General features: G+C 44.1%; 1 protein-coding gene and 1 long non-coding RNA gene across 3 annotated transcripts in view; one reads left to right on the forward strand and one right to left on the reverse strand.

Annotated features, from left to right (window-relative positions):
• Nucleotides 1-14563, forward strand: part of SRGAP3 (SLIT-ROBO Rho GTPase activating protein 3) — a 266271-nt gene that overhangs the window by 48624 nt on the left and 203084 nt on the right. The window lies entirely within an intron of this gene.
• On the reverse strand, nt 5645-7604 carry LOC111546962. 2 transcript variants are annotated; one of them, XR_002732985.2, is made up of 3 exons: nt 7100-7604; nt 6604-6665; nt 5645-6368 (listed from the first exon to the last, which is right to left on the reverse strand). It is a non-coding gene; the product is annotated as an uncharacterized LOC111546962 (long non-coding RNA). The 2 variants fall into 2 exon arrangements; XR_002732984.2 differs by lacking the exon at nt 6604-6665.

A 14563-nucleotide genomic window follows, 5' to 3' on the forward strand; every position in this document is an offset into this window, starting at 1 on the left:
TTTATACTGGTTTTTCATTTCTTTTTTTTGTCATTGTTCCTTTATTTAAGAGTTCAATGGTGTCTGTCTCAATGGCAGATTTCCAGGGGACAGAGACCAAGTGTTTGTAAATCTTTTGGGATGGGGCTTGGCATGTCAAGTAAGAATGGATAATTGTAGAGTGCTCGTATAGTTTATAAAGCACTTTCCCATCAGCCATGCTTTGAGTTAGAGAATACGATTGCTTCCCCTGTAGGGACTCAATAACTAGGAAGAGACACAGCCAAACTTTGAATGTAGTTCTTTAAATCCTGTGCTCTTGAAAAGTGATCATTGCAGCACTATTTATAATAAAAAAACAAACAAAAGCAGAACCTATATAATAATGTTACAACTCTTTGATGGAATATTATACAACTATTAGAAATGAGGCCTCTGGAGGTGATGGAGCCACATGGAAGGTATTGTCATGGCAGCCATATAAAGTCAACAAAGAAAAAAACAAAGGACATTGAAAACCATTTGATTGGCGGTGGGAGGTAAAATGCCATGGCTTAAAAAAAAAATCTCAATCAGTGTTGCTAGCACATTGGTGTGATTGAAAAACGGGAACACAAAACCGAACCCTCCACCCGCATTTCTGCCAGTATACATTTGCATTTATGAATGCTTCTGAGGTGCTGATGAAGGGAGAACAACTTTCAGCTGGAGCAGAGAGGTAGCGCGTGTGAGTCGCGGGAGTGTGGTCTGATGCAGATGATTAAGCCCGTTGCAAATGCAGAATTAAGTAACTCTGATAACGGAGCCCTTGAGCATCCTTCTTGGAGATTAAACCTTTCAGGCTTTTAGCAGCTGAGAGGTGCTGGGGATTGGAGATAGCTGGCTTAAAAAGGATGGGAAGGGGGGCAGATATTGGATGGGGACAGGAAGGAAAATGCACCACATTCAGGTCAGGATTCTGTTCTGAAATTGGCTGTCGCTGCGAGAAGTGCTGGAAAATGTCCCATTATCTGGAGAGAGAGGACAGTGTGTCTGCTTGCTGCCCGTCTTTTCTTGCTTGTCTTTCTATAGGCTGGGGTTTTGATTTTCTGTGCTGGCCTATTCCTCCAGTTTGTATATGAGTTTTCATTCTTGTTTGGTGCCTGAGCCTGTTTTACATGTGAATGCCCTTTAGAAGAAAGGGCAATCATTGCCTCGTTTGCTGGGGAAAGAAAGGACGAGGCCTCTGGGCCCTGCAACCTCTTCATTGCACCTATTGACCTATTCATCCCGTGCATATATAGTGTGCACCTTTCCTGTACTAAACACAATGCCAGGTGCTGGGAGTAGACAGATAGTCTTTGCCTTCTTGGACCTTAACAGTTAAACAGTGGTTGCTCAGGACTGGATACATAATATGCAGGGCCCTGTACAAATGAAAAGGTAAAGCCCCTTTTCAAAAATTAAGAGTTTCAAGACAGTGCTAGCAGAGCACCAAACCAAGCACTGGCTACTGAATGCTAGGTAGATTGTAAGCCCAGGAAGCTGGCCCTGTGGTTTCTTCAGGGAACCTTGTGTAAGGAGAGGGAGTTATTCCTTCCTTGTTACCCCAATCTTCCTTATCACTGCATGTGGGAATGGAATAGCCTCTGAAGAAGAAGGTATCTTCCTTGACTCAGTGGGCCTATGTAGAGAAATAATAAAACACAGATAAAAGGCAAGACAAATATTAAATAAATACTGGTTGCCTGAGACATGTAGCTAAGGCCATGTAGACATATAAAGAAAGTTCAACTTTTTCGGAAACATCTGAACATAAATCAGATGTGATGACAGAAAGCCTTGTCATCCAATGTCTTGTCCCATGGAGCAAATAGGCTGTGACCAGTCTAATTGATACAGACTTGAAAGACAGTCTCTCTAGAAAGGCCTGTGCCCTGTATGATAACACAGTTTACCAGTTTCTATAAAGCAACAGACAACCTACCTGGAAGTCATAATAAAATGAAGAGTAACTACAATAGGATAGTTTTTGTATTTCCCTGGAATATTATTTTTAAGAAAGAGATTCTACCTAAATTGGGTAATTTGACAAATAAGTTTTGGAAAGGTTCATATTCTATTCCCTCTTGGAGACAGACAATTCATATTAAAGTCCCATGGCTGTGAAGGAAGCCCCTTAAGCTTTTAACACAATGTTATTTGATTATGACACCTCTTTTAGAAAGTAATAACTAATAACAATGTAGTTAGAGAACAGGGATTCTGAAGCATCTGCTTTGGAAAATGCCCAAGTATCTGCTTTGGAAAATGCCAAATGCTTTGGAAAAACTTCTAAGATGCATGATCTGGGATCACAGGATCTGGGTTTCAGAGCCACTCACAACTATGGGCAAGTTACATGGTCTTCTGGAGTCTGTTACCCAATCTGTTAAATAATAATACCCACATGACACAGTTGTGTGGTTTAAATGAGACACTACAAAATGAGAAGAAACATTTTGCAAACTATGAAGCTGTCAAGTGTTTAGTGATTATTGAACTGATATTGAAATAAACAGGAACTATTATCTCTGTTTGAAAGTGGATAAACTGAGACCTGGAGTGATTAAGAAAGGAGGCTGGAATTCCATAGCCATTTCGTGGCAGAACCAATCTCCCAATTCACAGTTCTCAGCAGGATGACTTTTAAACCATCTTTGCTTGTAGATTTTAGTTTGGAAAACAGGCCACCTCTTTGACAGGCATGTCCTGTGGAACAGCTAGAGGCAGAGACTGGCATCAAAATGCCAACTTTTCTTTCCTTTCTAGCATTGACATCTGATGTTAGCAGAATGATGAATTCAGGGGTGACAGATTTCTAGAGGATTTGTGTCCTCTTTAGGCCAGTACACCCTGTCATCTATACGAATCCCTTTTCTACCCTGAAAACCATCACTGAGGCTGGTTTAAAAGGGAAGGTGGCTTTTCTTGTCATGAGTGAAAAAGAACCTGGTATGTTCTCTGTTGTGCATCTTTGAATGGGGAGGACGAAAACTTTGGAGAGGTGTGTTTTAGAAAAGAATATGTTGTTTTTCTTCCTTTTTTAAAATGGAAATCGTACCAGAGTGGAAAATGTAGAAATGGGAATTAGAAGACCTGGGTTTTAATCCTATTTCTGCACCTAACTGGCTGCCTGACCTTTGGCTGTTCCCTTACTCTATCTGGGTGCAAGTTTGCTATCTTAAAATAAGAGTATTGGACTAGTTTGCAAAATTTAGGGTTTTTTTGTGTCTTATCTTTGCAATTTTCCATGTTTATGTCATCACCTTTATTATTTTCTGCATATTTTTCTTTAAACTGATCCATCTATTCTGTACAAATTGTTTTGGAGGGAGACATTATAAACTTCGGCAAATAAAATTCAGCATCGATGCTGTATATTGGAGGTAACTCTAAGACAAAAGATAGGATGGTTCAGAGGGTACATTTTTTTGTTATGTATATTTTGTCTCAATTAAAAAATTAAAAACAAAGAAAAGCAAAAATAAGAGCAAAGAAAACATAAAACACAACTATTAAAATAAATATACTGTATTTACTCTTTTACAACTCAAAGCTTTCATCCATCAGTGGCAGTAAATGATCCGAAGACGACCTTCTGGCTCCAAAGGTTTTGGTACAGATGATGTTTCTAGTGCAAACTAGGACACCATACTGCCCTTGCCAGAGAGCCACACATCTTTCTTAATCACACCGTAACCATGGAAACGCCCCCTCCTCCAACTTTGGCAGTCCTTAATGGGTGGTCCCCAGGGCTCATGGCTTGTCTCTAGGAAAACCCTGCCCCGCCTGGCAGACGGACTGGTCAAATGCATGATTGTTGGTTTCACCTGGATTAAACTGCTCTGTCCATCTGGAGGGTTCCTGGCTTTCATTTCCAAATCAAAATCCTACCCACTCTTTGGATCCCACCTCCTGCAGAAAGCTTGCTGGGATTCCTCCAAAGCCACAATGATCTTTTCTACTTTCTCCCTAAATTTTCACTCTGTACAAGTATTTTCTATTGGATTCTTTTCTTTTTTATTGTTTTTTTGGAGACAGGGTCTTGCTCTCTCACCCAGGTTGGAGTGCAGTGGTGTGATCATGGCTCACTGTAGCCTCAAACTCTTGGGCCCAAGTAATCCTCCTGTCTCAGCCTCACGATTAGCCAGGACTACAGGCACACACCAGCACTCCTGGCTAATTTTTTAATTTTTTTTGTAGAGATGGGGTCTTGCTGAGTTGCCCAGGCTGGCCTTAAATTCCTGGGCTCAACACCAACATGGCACAAGTATACATATGTAACAAACCTGCACATTGTGTATGTGTACCCTAGAACTTAAAAAAAAAAAAAATTCCTGGGCTCAAGTGATCCTCCCACCTTGACCTTCCAAACTGCTGGGATTACAGGTGTGAGCCACTGTGCATGGCTTAGGTTGAGTTTTTTTAAAATACAACCTGAAACGGGGCCTTGGGTGCATGCTGTTTATTGGTGTGCCTTTCTGGAAATACCTGTAAGAACGTGGCAACAGAAGGATAGGGGAGGGGGAGGAGCTGAGGGAGGAAGTGGCTCCAGGTAAGCCTAGTCTGGGTGTGATCCATGGGAGCTCTGGTATTAATCACACCACCACAAGTTTTTCCTCACCCCTAGATGAGATGAACAGCCAGCTTTTTGCATCCTCATGTCATTAGTCACTGGCCTCAGGCTGGCAGGGAGGGAGTGGGGGTAAACCGGTGTTGTGTTGGACCTGGCCCTTACGAGCTTGTGGTGGTCAAGTTTTTAGGAATGTTGTGAGCCACTATTAACAATTAAATCATATAAAGTTATAATTAAGTAAATAATGCTAAAACAATGGAAATACATATTCAAAAGTCATCACTTCCTAAGTATTTTACTACAGTTTTAAAGATCTGTGCACTTGCAGTTATTGTTGGGTATTGGATCTTTATGGTGGAAATACTATGTGATGGAGAGCTATGTGCATCTCTTCACAACTCCACCTTCAGTGATGTCTTGCTGGGAGCTTGGAGTCGGCCATAATGGGAATATTTACACCATGGAAAGTGGCAAATACTCAAGCCAGGGCTCCCCCTACCCCATCAGAAAGTGGCTGCTAAACATTTGCCAACACAGCACTGGATGTCATCTCCCTCATCAGCTGGGTGTGGAGGTGGCAGTTCTCCAGAGGACAGGGCAGCTGTGAGCCACTGACAGCCGCCACTCAAAGCAGCCAAGGGATGGTACATGGCCTGGGAATGGGGATCTGGACAGGGCACAGAGTTTTCTATGGCAAGTTATTTGAAATTTTATTTATGTCCTGACTTGTGGCGTCCTGTCATTAGGTTTTTATATGTTTCTTTGGAGAAGAAAGAACAATAGAAGCCTGGAGCCCTGGGTTCTAGTGTTGACTTTGACACTGTCTTGCTGTGTGACTTTGGGAGAAGGTCACTTTACATCTCTGTTTTCTCGCCCATGAAAATAGTGGATCAGATGACCTCTCAGGAGGCTTTCAGCCCTGCACAGCCTCAGACTATGTGATCCTCTCAGCCGTTCTCACCTGTGTTAGGAGCGTGAGTACAGAAACCATGTCTCACTGTATTACCTGCAGAATCCAGCACGTGAAACTTTCCTCCTTGATCTCCAGACTTAGAGACCCAGATATCGTAAAAACAGATAACATTTATTGAGCACCTACTGAATGGAAGACATTTTAGATCTTAGCTCATCTAATCCTTATATCAACCTTATGACATAGATTTTTTTTTCTATTTTACAGATGAGAAAATTGAGGTTCAGCAATATGAAATTACTTGTCCAGTCACACAGCTAGTAAATGGCCCATTTGGATTCCAGCCCCGGTTGGCTTGTGCTTTCAACCATTTTCCACATTATCCTATTGGAAAAGGATTTAGAAGAGGCTCTTGCTACATCAGGGTCTCCATTTGGGATCTAGAGATTGCTTGGTTTAATCCCCGCTTCCACCTATTCTCTGTCTTGCTCAGTCTCAGTTCTCTTTCTTCTGGGTAGAATGGGATGTAAGCCCCTTTGCAACTCAGGCCTTTGTAACTGTTGAATAGGCAAATGAAGGAGGAAGGCTCTGAGGATGGAAGCCAGCTGCGCACTTGGCTGATGGTCTGGGATGCACAGAGGTGGGATGGGGCGGGTGAGCAATGGAAGGCTGCTAATGAGCGTTTCCCAGTGATGCCTCCGAGGGCGGCTGCAGCCTCTGTGCTGCTGTTTGGGGTTGTTGTAGCCATCACAGCACAGCCAGGATTTGCCCTTAGGCTTAGTGACAGGTTGGATCACCTTCACTCAAAAGGCCTGGCCACTCTTTGCAATGTCTAGTCTGTGGTGTGGATGACAGCAGCGGACACGGACTCCTTACCACCTGGAAATACATAAAGTGCAGTTTAGCCCAGGCCGAGGGGAGACATTCTGTGCAGCCCCCAGAGCCTTTGTTTCTCATGATTTCATTCAACCCTGCCCCCAACCCCCACCCAGCATCACAGGGATCTTAGTCCCACCTCCCCAGGGTCTGGCCCAGGACCCCCCTCTCCCTACCAGAACTTGGTGTTTGAAACCTCCTCGCGTAGCCGTGATTTATTTAGGCCTCTGCCACCCACCTGGGCACCTCCTCTGCCTGGCTCCCCATTTCACAGAAGGTGCTGATGCCTTTCTTGTGATTCTGCCAGCAGAGAAATTGAGGTCAGGGAGATTGGCCAAGCACACTTTTCAGTGGCTTTTAAGGAGGAGCGATCAGTTAGTGATCACTGCGGGCAGAGGGCTAAGGGGATGGCTTCAAGGAGAGAAAAAAGGGCAATTGGATGGTTCCTGAATTGTAGAAATGAACACAGTGAAAGTACCAGACTGGGCTTGGGGATCAGAACCTCCCTTAAGCCCCTGAACATCAGCTTCCCTACTCAGGATTTCTCACTTCAATGACTGACTCCATCATCCCTCCAATTGCCCAGGCCCGGAAATCTGGGAGTCGTCCTTGACTTGTCTTCCTCACCCCACAGTCTAATTGGCTGGCAAGTCTCATTGCATCTGTTTTCTGGCTCTTGAGTTTAGTCCTTTGCTGTGGCCACTGCCCACTACCAAGGGCCCATCAGCTCTTACCTGGACTGGTTCAGCCATCTCTTTCCAGGCCTTGGTCTCCCTGCTTCACCTCTGCTCACTCAGCTCCCCCATCCATTCCCCTCTGTAGTTGGCAGTGTCTTTTAGAGGTGTACATTTGGCCTTATCATGTCAGCTCCAGGTTAGAGCCTGGAGTTACTGTAACTATTACCTCCAGGGCGAACTTCAGACTCATTAGCCTTCCAGGAAAAGCAGCTCTTCTTGCCCTGCTCCTGTTTGACTCTCTGTGATGGGGATCCCAAAACTACCTTAGGTTTGATGATTCACTTGAGGGACTCACAAAAATCAGAAAAGCTGTTATACTCACGGTTATGGTTCACTGCAGCAAAAGGAGACAGATTAAAATCATCCAAGAAAAAAGGTGCATAGGTCGGAGTCCAGAAAGACACCAGGCATAAATTTCCAGTTGTTCTCTCCCAGGGGAGTCACTTGGATAGCACTGAACTCTGCCAGCAATGATGTGTGACAAAACATAGCCGGGAAACCCAACTGCCCCTTGGTGTCCAGGGTTTTTGTTGGGAGAAGGGAATCAGTCACCGAGGTATGAGTCACCCATGTGATTGACCTTGGCTACTCAGTCTCTATGCAACCCCTGCACCCCTGGAGTCAAACCGATACAGCATGGGCTGGGACTCCAGGTAAACAAAAATAGGCCTTTATCATGAATGACACTGTTAGCATAAACTATGTGGGGTGGCCCAAAGCCCCGGTGATACAAAGATACTCTATTCCATCAGGCATGATATTCCAAGGGCTCAGAGGTTATTGCCTGGGGGCTGGTCAAGGGCTAGTTATTTCTTTGGAAGGTGCAGTTTGAGGACCCCAAGCCAGTGGATTTAACCCTTAATTGCATACCTCACATCCATGATTCTCTCCAGTATTAGGTCATTCTTGCATTGCTATAAGGGATGCCTGAGACTGGATGATTTATAAAGAAAAGAGATTTAATTGGCTCGTGATTCTGCAGGCTTTATAGGAAACATGGTGCCGACATCTTCTGGGGAGGCCTCAGGAAACTTACGATCATGGTGGAACCTGAAGTGGGAGTAGGCCTATCACATGGCAAAAACAGAGTGAGAGAAAATGAGCAGGGAGATGCTACATACTTTTAAATAACCAGATCTCACAAGAACTCACTATCATGAGGACAATACCAAGGGGGATGGTGCTAAACCATTCGTGAGAAATCCACCCCCATGATCTAATCACCTCTTACCAGGCCCCACCTCCAACATTGTGGATTATAGTTCAAAATAAGATTTGGACGGGGCCATACATCCAAATGATAACATCTCCCACGTATCCCACATTCCAGCCATATTATTTAGCTTGCACTTTCACATGACTCTGACTTTGCATGTACTGTTCCTTCTGCCTGGAATTTCCTTCTGCCTCATCTTCCCTAGTCTAACTGGAGAGCTCTCACTCATCCCCTCCTGTGTGGAGCCTTCCCTGATGCCCCAGGCAGGCTGAGTTTCCTCCTTCCCGTGTACCCAGGCACTGTCGATGCCTGCTGTAATTTGTGGATTCTTCAGCATCCTGTGGGTGGGTTCAGATCTATTTTCCACACAATAGGAAACACTATTAGCTCCTTTAGCATGAGAAATATGCAGTCCATTAAAATGTTTATTTTATGTTTTTCCAATGATAAAAGCAATACTTGCTCATGCTAGAGAAATTTGGGCAGCATATTCCTTTTCAGCTTTTTCTTTCCAATGCTTTCTGTGTGCAAATCATCATAGTCCGGGAGACCATAGTGCTTGGGCCTGGGTTTGCTTCCCCAGGGCTGCTGATGTTGTTCCAGTCTCTCTAAGGTGGTGAATGAGGGTGACTCCACACCTGTGCTCTCCCAGCCTCCAGAGACTTGTGGGATGGGCTGGGAACTGAGGACAGAGTGTGGAGGAGGGAGAGGAGAAACTTCTTTTTTCCTTTTGTAGGAAGAAGAGGTGGGGTAGGGATGGAGTAAGGGAAGACTTCCCAAAGAAGTTGACATTTGGGCCAGGACTTGAAGGAACTCTAGGATTTTGCTCAGGGATAGGAGGGAGGAGCTTTCCAGGCCAAGGTCATGGAACAAAGGGGTGACTGGCTGAGCTCAAGGCAGTGGGGCTCCCCAGCCCTGGGATGTGATATACCACTTGACTTTCCTTTGATCCCACACAGGAGTTGTTTTCAGGGGGCCACCCTTACCGAGCTGCTGACTCCAAGTTCTGTTTTCGTCGCAGGGCTTCTTTGTTTGTTTTGTCATTTCGCTCTGAATGTGTGTGAAATCCTAATTCAGGCCCCAAATAACTGGCTGACTAAAACCTAATGAAACAAAAAGATGGAGAAAATGTGCACTAAAACATTTGTCGAGTAACCCCAGGTAGCTTCAGTGCATGCCAGCTTTAAGCCTATAAATACATCGATGGGCACCTCTTTCTTTTCTGAAACAGCAAGCCCTAGGGATTGGAGCCAGCTGGTGATATTCCATTATACTACATTTTCAGTTTTAGGGAATCTATTGAGGAAAATGGGACCTTTTGGGGCCAACCTGTCATACTCGAGATCATGGTGAAACCTATCTGTTCATGCCAAGAGCACAGCGTCCTACCTGAGTCCTGCTGAATTACCTGTTCTCATCTCCTGCCTTCTAAATCACTCACTGGTGCTTCCTGTCATGGTAACTAGGACTTTCCACTCCTTATTCTGCAGCCTTTGACATCACCAGGGCTGAAAAGATCACTGGGCCTTCATGGGTTATTTTTCCAATGCGAATGGACTTTGTATGTGTTGGTGAAATTACCAGAATCTTCCACTGCTTGTGTGAGGATGTTTCTAGACCTAGTTCTGTTCTTTTCTTGCCACGTGTCAGTCTCTACTTTGTCACTTACTGGTCCTGGGATATTGGATGGGTTACTTGACCACTCTTGTGTGTCAGTTTCACCTGTTAAGTAGAGATGATTATTTCTCAGTGTTCTGGCAGGATTAAATGCGAGTATACATGAACAGCACTTAGGATAGTACCTGGCACATAGTAAGCATTTAGAAATGGTTATAGTATTATGACTGTACTCTTAGATCCATCCCCTGTCTTAAACTCTGGATTATAGGAAAATAGGAGATTCAGGGAGAGCTGGGTCCTTTTTATCAATTTACTCTGTGATGCGGGGTGTCAATTCTTCCTCTAAGGCCTTAATTTAGCCACAGTGAAAATGACAGGGGTGGATTCAATCAGGAATGACAGAGATGTGAAGGACATGAAACTTCTGGATTTTCTCACCCATTTCCTACTGGTCCCAGGCATGCTCTCAGACTATTCTGAATATAGCCCTCCTGGCAGCCATTGTAAATGGATTAGAAGGCACTTGAGCTGAAATCTGTTTTCTGTCGCTGGATTACAGGAAGCATAGGGAATGTGGGGTGCATGGGAGATGATGTAGTTTGGATGTGTGTCCCTGCCCAAATCTTGTATTGATCTAATCATCTATGATCTTAAATAAAGGGATTGGGGGAGTCCAGTTTTCAGGCTCCACAGACACTTCATCTCCTTCCCATACAGCTCTACCCATTAAATATGACAGTAGATAGAAACTGACTTCCAGAAGGGACTCGGGACAAACCATTTGATGGAGAAGAAGCAGGGGATTGCCTTACCAGCTGGAACATTGCCTGAACCTCAGTTTGTCCAGTTCTCTCTGCATAATATTCGAGACAGTTTTACTGAAGGTCTGAACACAATTTATCTCTGGCTTTGGATTTGTTTTTTAATTTGATTTAGCCAAGGAGCAGAAAGGAGATAAGATTGACTGGAGCTTAGGGTTTGTAGGAGAAAATCCTGAGTGGACAGGACTAAATTATGGTGGCTCCTTCTTGACTGTGATGATATGTCTTCCTCTGAATGTCAGAAATCTAGACAAGTGTTTTGTCTTCAGTGGAACATACAAAAAAAAAAAAAAGGACAGAGATCCTGTAGCAGTCACTGGTCTGATTCTTTTAGCTTCTGTTTTTTCTTTCTGCCATCCTTTAATGAACCCAGTGGTCTGCTTAGGAATACCACCCTTTCTCAAGTTTCCTCAAATTCTTTCTTCAGTAGTGTAAAGAGAATTCCCAATGTGAAGAGGCTGGGCAGGGGAGCAGGGAGCAGTAGTTCTTAGGCCAACTTTGCATCTTTCCCTATTTGCATTTATTATCATGCACTAATTATTCACAGAGAGCCTTGCCCTTTGTGGGTTCGCATTAATTTAGATTGCTTTTGAAAAGCAATCAAGGAGGGAATGAAGTGATCACACATCAAAGGGAAAAAGATATGGCACCAAAGAGAGGCAATATGCTTTGTACAACTGGCCATGTCAGGCTGCTCTGAGCTTTCTCCAGCCCAGGGAATATCAGAAAGTCCATCTGAGCTCTCCTAGCCCTGGTGTGGCCCCATTCAGCTTTCTTCATGTCCATTCTCTCAGTGGATAAGAAGGTGGAGAAGGCATATGTGGCAGATGATTGCTGGGCAGAGACAGGACTCTTTTCCTCGCTCAGCCTTGGTTTCCTCATCTAGAAAATGAAAAGGTGGATTAGATTATCTTTCGTGCCCTTCTCTCTAGGTCTACAACTCTCTGCCAAAGTTGGTTTGAAGACCTATAATTGTGTAACATGACAAATGGACACACTGATTACCTGCTCCTAATTCATAAGGTTCTCCTTGCTCAGTCTTCCCTTGGGTATTATTAGGAACAGAAAAGGTGAACTAGTATTTCTGTTATCTCTCTCCTGCTTCAATTATCCGTGCTATTAACCTTGGTCATGAATTTTTCAGTTGTCAACCTTTTGTTTTATTTGGGTTCTTAAAAAAAACTGTGTTATTGAAGTATAATGTACACATAGAAAAATGCACATTTGGTAAGGGTATAGCTAGACCCTTGCTTTTTGTGATCACTGTCTTGTATTCTTTCTCCCCTCACCCCCTCATCCTACTTCCTTCTAATTTGGGATGGGCACAGAAAGGGTCTAGGACCAGAGTCGCATTCCAAATCTATTGATTCCATAGGCTTCTGGCAGAGGGTTGTTTGCTAAATGAGTTTGGGGGATTTGTTGTGAACCTGGTTTCTGTTTCTGTAGTCAATGTCAAGGGGGAATATGAAGAATTGCGGGTGTTCTGAGAGTGTCTTTGATGGGTACAAGTCACATCGTACATGGCCTTGTATGGGACACCCAGGGAATGAGTGTTCGGTGAAATGAGATCGAGGCTGAGGGTAGGACCCTGGTGGATTGAAGAGGTTGGCAGGGAAAACAGGAGGCAGGGCAGGAGAGTGAGGCAGAGTATGCCCTGTCAGCAAGGAGCAACACAGATGAAGCCACAGTAGGGTCTAGATTCATAGAAGCCAAGGGGGCTCGCGGTGTGCACAGAGGGGCAGCCAGGAAGAGACAGTGGCTGGCTTCTTAAGCTGTTCTTCCCAGGGGGAGAGGCCCAGGGCTGGGAAAGACTGCTGGATTTGTGATTAGGAGATTGGCAAAGACTGTGCTTCCTTGAAGAGGTGGAAGGTGCTGTGTGGAGACAGAAAGGATGTGGAGCACTCAGCACAGCGTCTGGGCATGGGTTGGTACAGTTCTTCCCTACTCGCCCTTAATTACTGGACAGCAGTGATGAAATCCCACCCTGCCCCTTCCTCAGTTAGTCCACTGACTGTGCCCCCTCTCTGCAACTCTTCACCTTGGAGGCACATTGCCTTTTAGAAAGATCACCATTACAACTTTTTTTTTCTTTTTTAAAATTATTATTATTATACTTTAAGTTCTAGGGTACATGTGCACAATGTGCAGGTTTCTTACATATTTATACATGTGCCACGTTGGTGTGCTGCACCCGTTAACTCGTCATTTACATTAGATATATCTCCTAATGCTGTCCCTCCCCACTCCCCCAACCCCACAACAGGCTCTGGCATATGATGTTCCCCTCCTTGTGTCCATGTGTTCTCATTGTTCAATTCCCACCTATGAGTGAGAACATGCGGTGTTTGGTTTTCTGTTCTTGCGATAGTTTGCTCAGAATGATGGTTTCCAGCTTCATCCATGTCCCTACAAAGGACATGAGCTCATCTTTCTTTATGACTGCATAGTATTCCATGGTACATATGTGCCACATTTAGAAAGATCACCATTAAAACTTTTTGCTGAAGGGCAAACTAACACAAGAACAGAAAACCAAACACTGCATGTTCTCACTCATAAGAGGGAGTTGAACAATGAGAACACATGGACACAGGGAGGGGAATATCATACACCAGGGCCTGTTGGGGGGTGAGGGGCTAGGCGAGGGATAGCATTAGAAGAAATACCTAATGTAGATTATGGGTTGATGGGTGCAGCAACCCATCATGGCATGTATACACCTATGTAACAAAGCTGCATGTTCTGCACATGTATCCCAGAATGTAAAGTATAATTAAAAAAATAAAAATAAAAACACAAAAAACAAAAAACTTTTTGCTGAAGGAAAAGTAAGAATGTGGGGAGACTTCAGTGCCCACTGGCTATAGAAAGGGCTAATTAACCTTGCTTTGGTGCTGCGAAATGACAAGCTGTTCCTCTGTAGAACAGCAGATGCCCCTGATGTTTATTCAAGAGCAGCTTATCGATTGGTGGACTCAAACTGAGTAGATTTCAATAACTGGAAATAAACATTTACCCTGGACTGCCTAAGGACACAGCATGATTACTCCTGGGGTCAGACATACGTGGCAGGGTTTGGGGAGGGCGGGAGTTGACCTGCTCAAGCTGGTTCGTTCTTTCATCTCACAGTTAGCTGAGGTTCTCTGAAGGTCAGGTTCCCTGTCTACAAGATGGGCTAAGTAATACTTCACTGGTGAGTTACATGAGGATTAAACAAGTTTCTGTTTCTCAAGTACTTAGGGTAGTCCTTAGCGTGTGGTAGGCATTTCATAAAAGGTGATATTGATAATACTATCAGCAAGCATTTATTGAGCGTCCCAGGTGCTGTTATAGAATGAATAATACAGAACCCCTATTCTTAAGGAGCCGACAATGTAACAATAAAGAAAGATTTATACTACTCAGGAAGTAATCACAAGGCAGTGTGATAAATATTGTAATAGAGGGACATTCAGAGTACTGTGAGAACATAGAACGTCAGATTCTCTTTGGGAGAGAAAGATAAGGCTTCCCTGGAGGTTAAGTCAGATCTTGAAGGCAGAGGGCAGAGAAAAGCCTTCCAGGCGCAGGAGACTCCAAGTTCAAAGGTAACAAGCTTTGAGACAATGTGGTGCTCTTTAAGGTAGCATAACTAGTGTGGTGTAGCATGAGCAAAAAGGGCTTTAGCAAGTATTTATAATAGTTTGTGGGTTTGAAGGGGTGACACGGTTGGAGAATGCTGAGTTGCTGGGTTTGGTTGGAAAGTGGAACTTTCCCAACACTTAGCAAGGTTATCCTTGCTAACCCTGTGTGCCTGCCCACTCC

Source organism: Piliocolobus tephrosceles, chromosome 2, assembly GCF_002776525.5.
Source record: "Piliocolobus tephrosceles isolate RC106 chromosome 2, ASM277652v3, whole genome shotgun sequence".
In the NCBI taxonomy this organism is placed as follows: Eukaryota; Metazoa; Chordata; class Mammalia; order Primates; family Cercopithecidae; genus Piliocolobus; species Piliocolobus tephrosceles.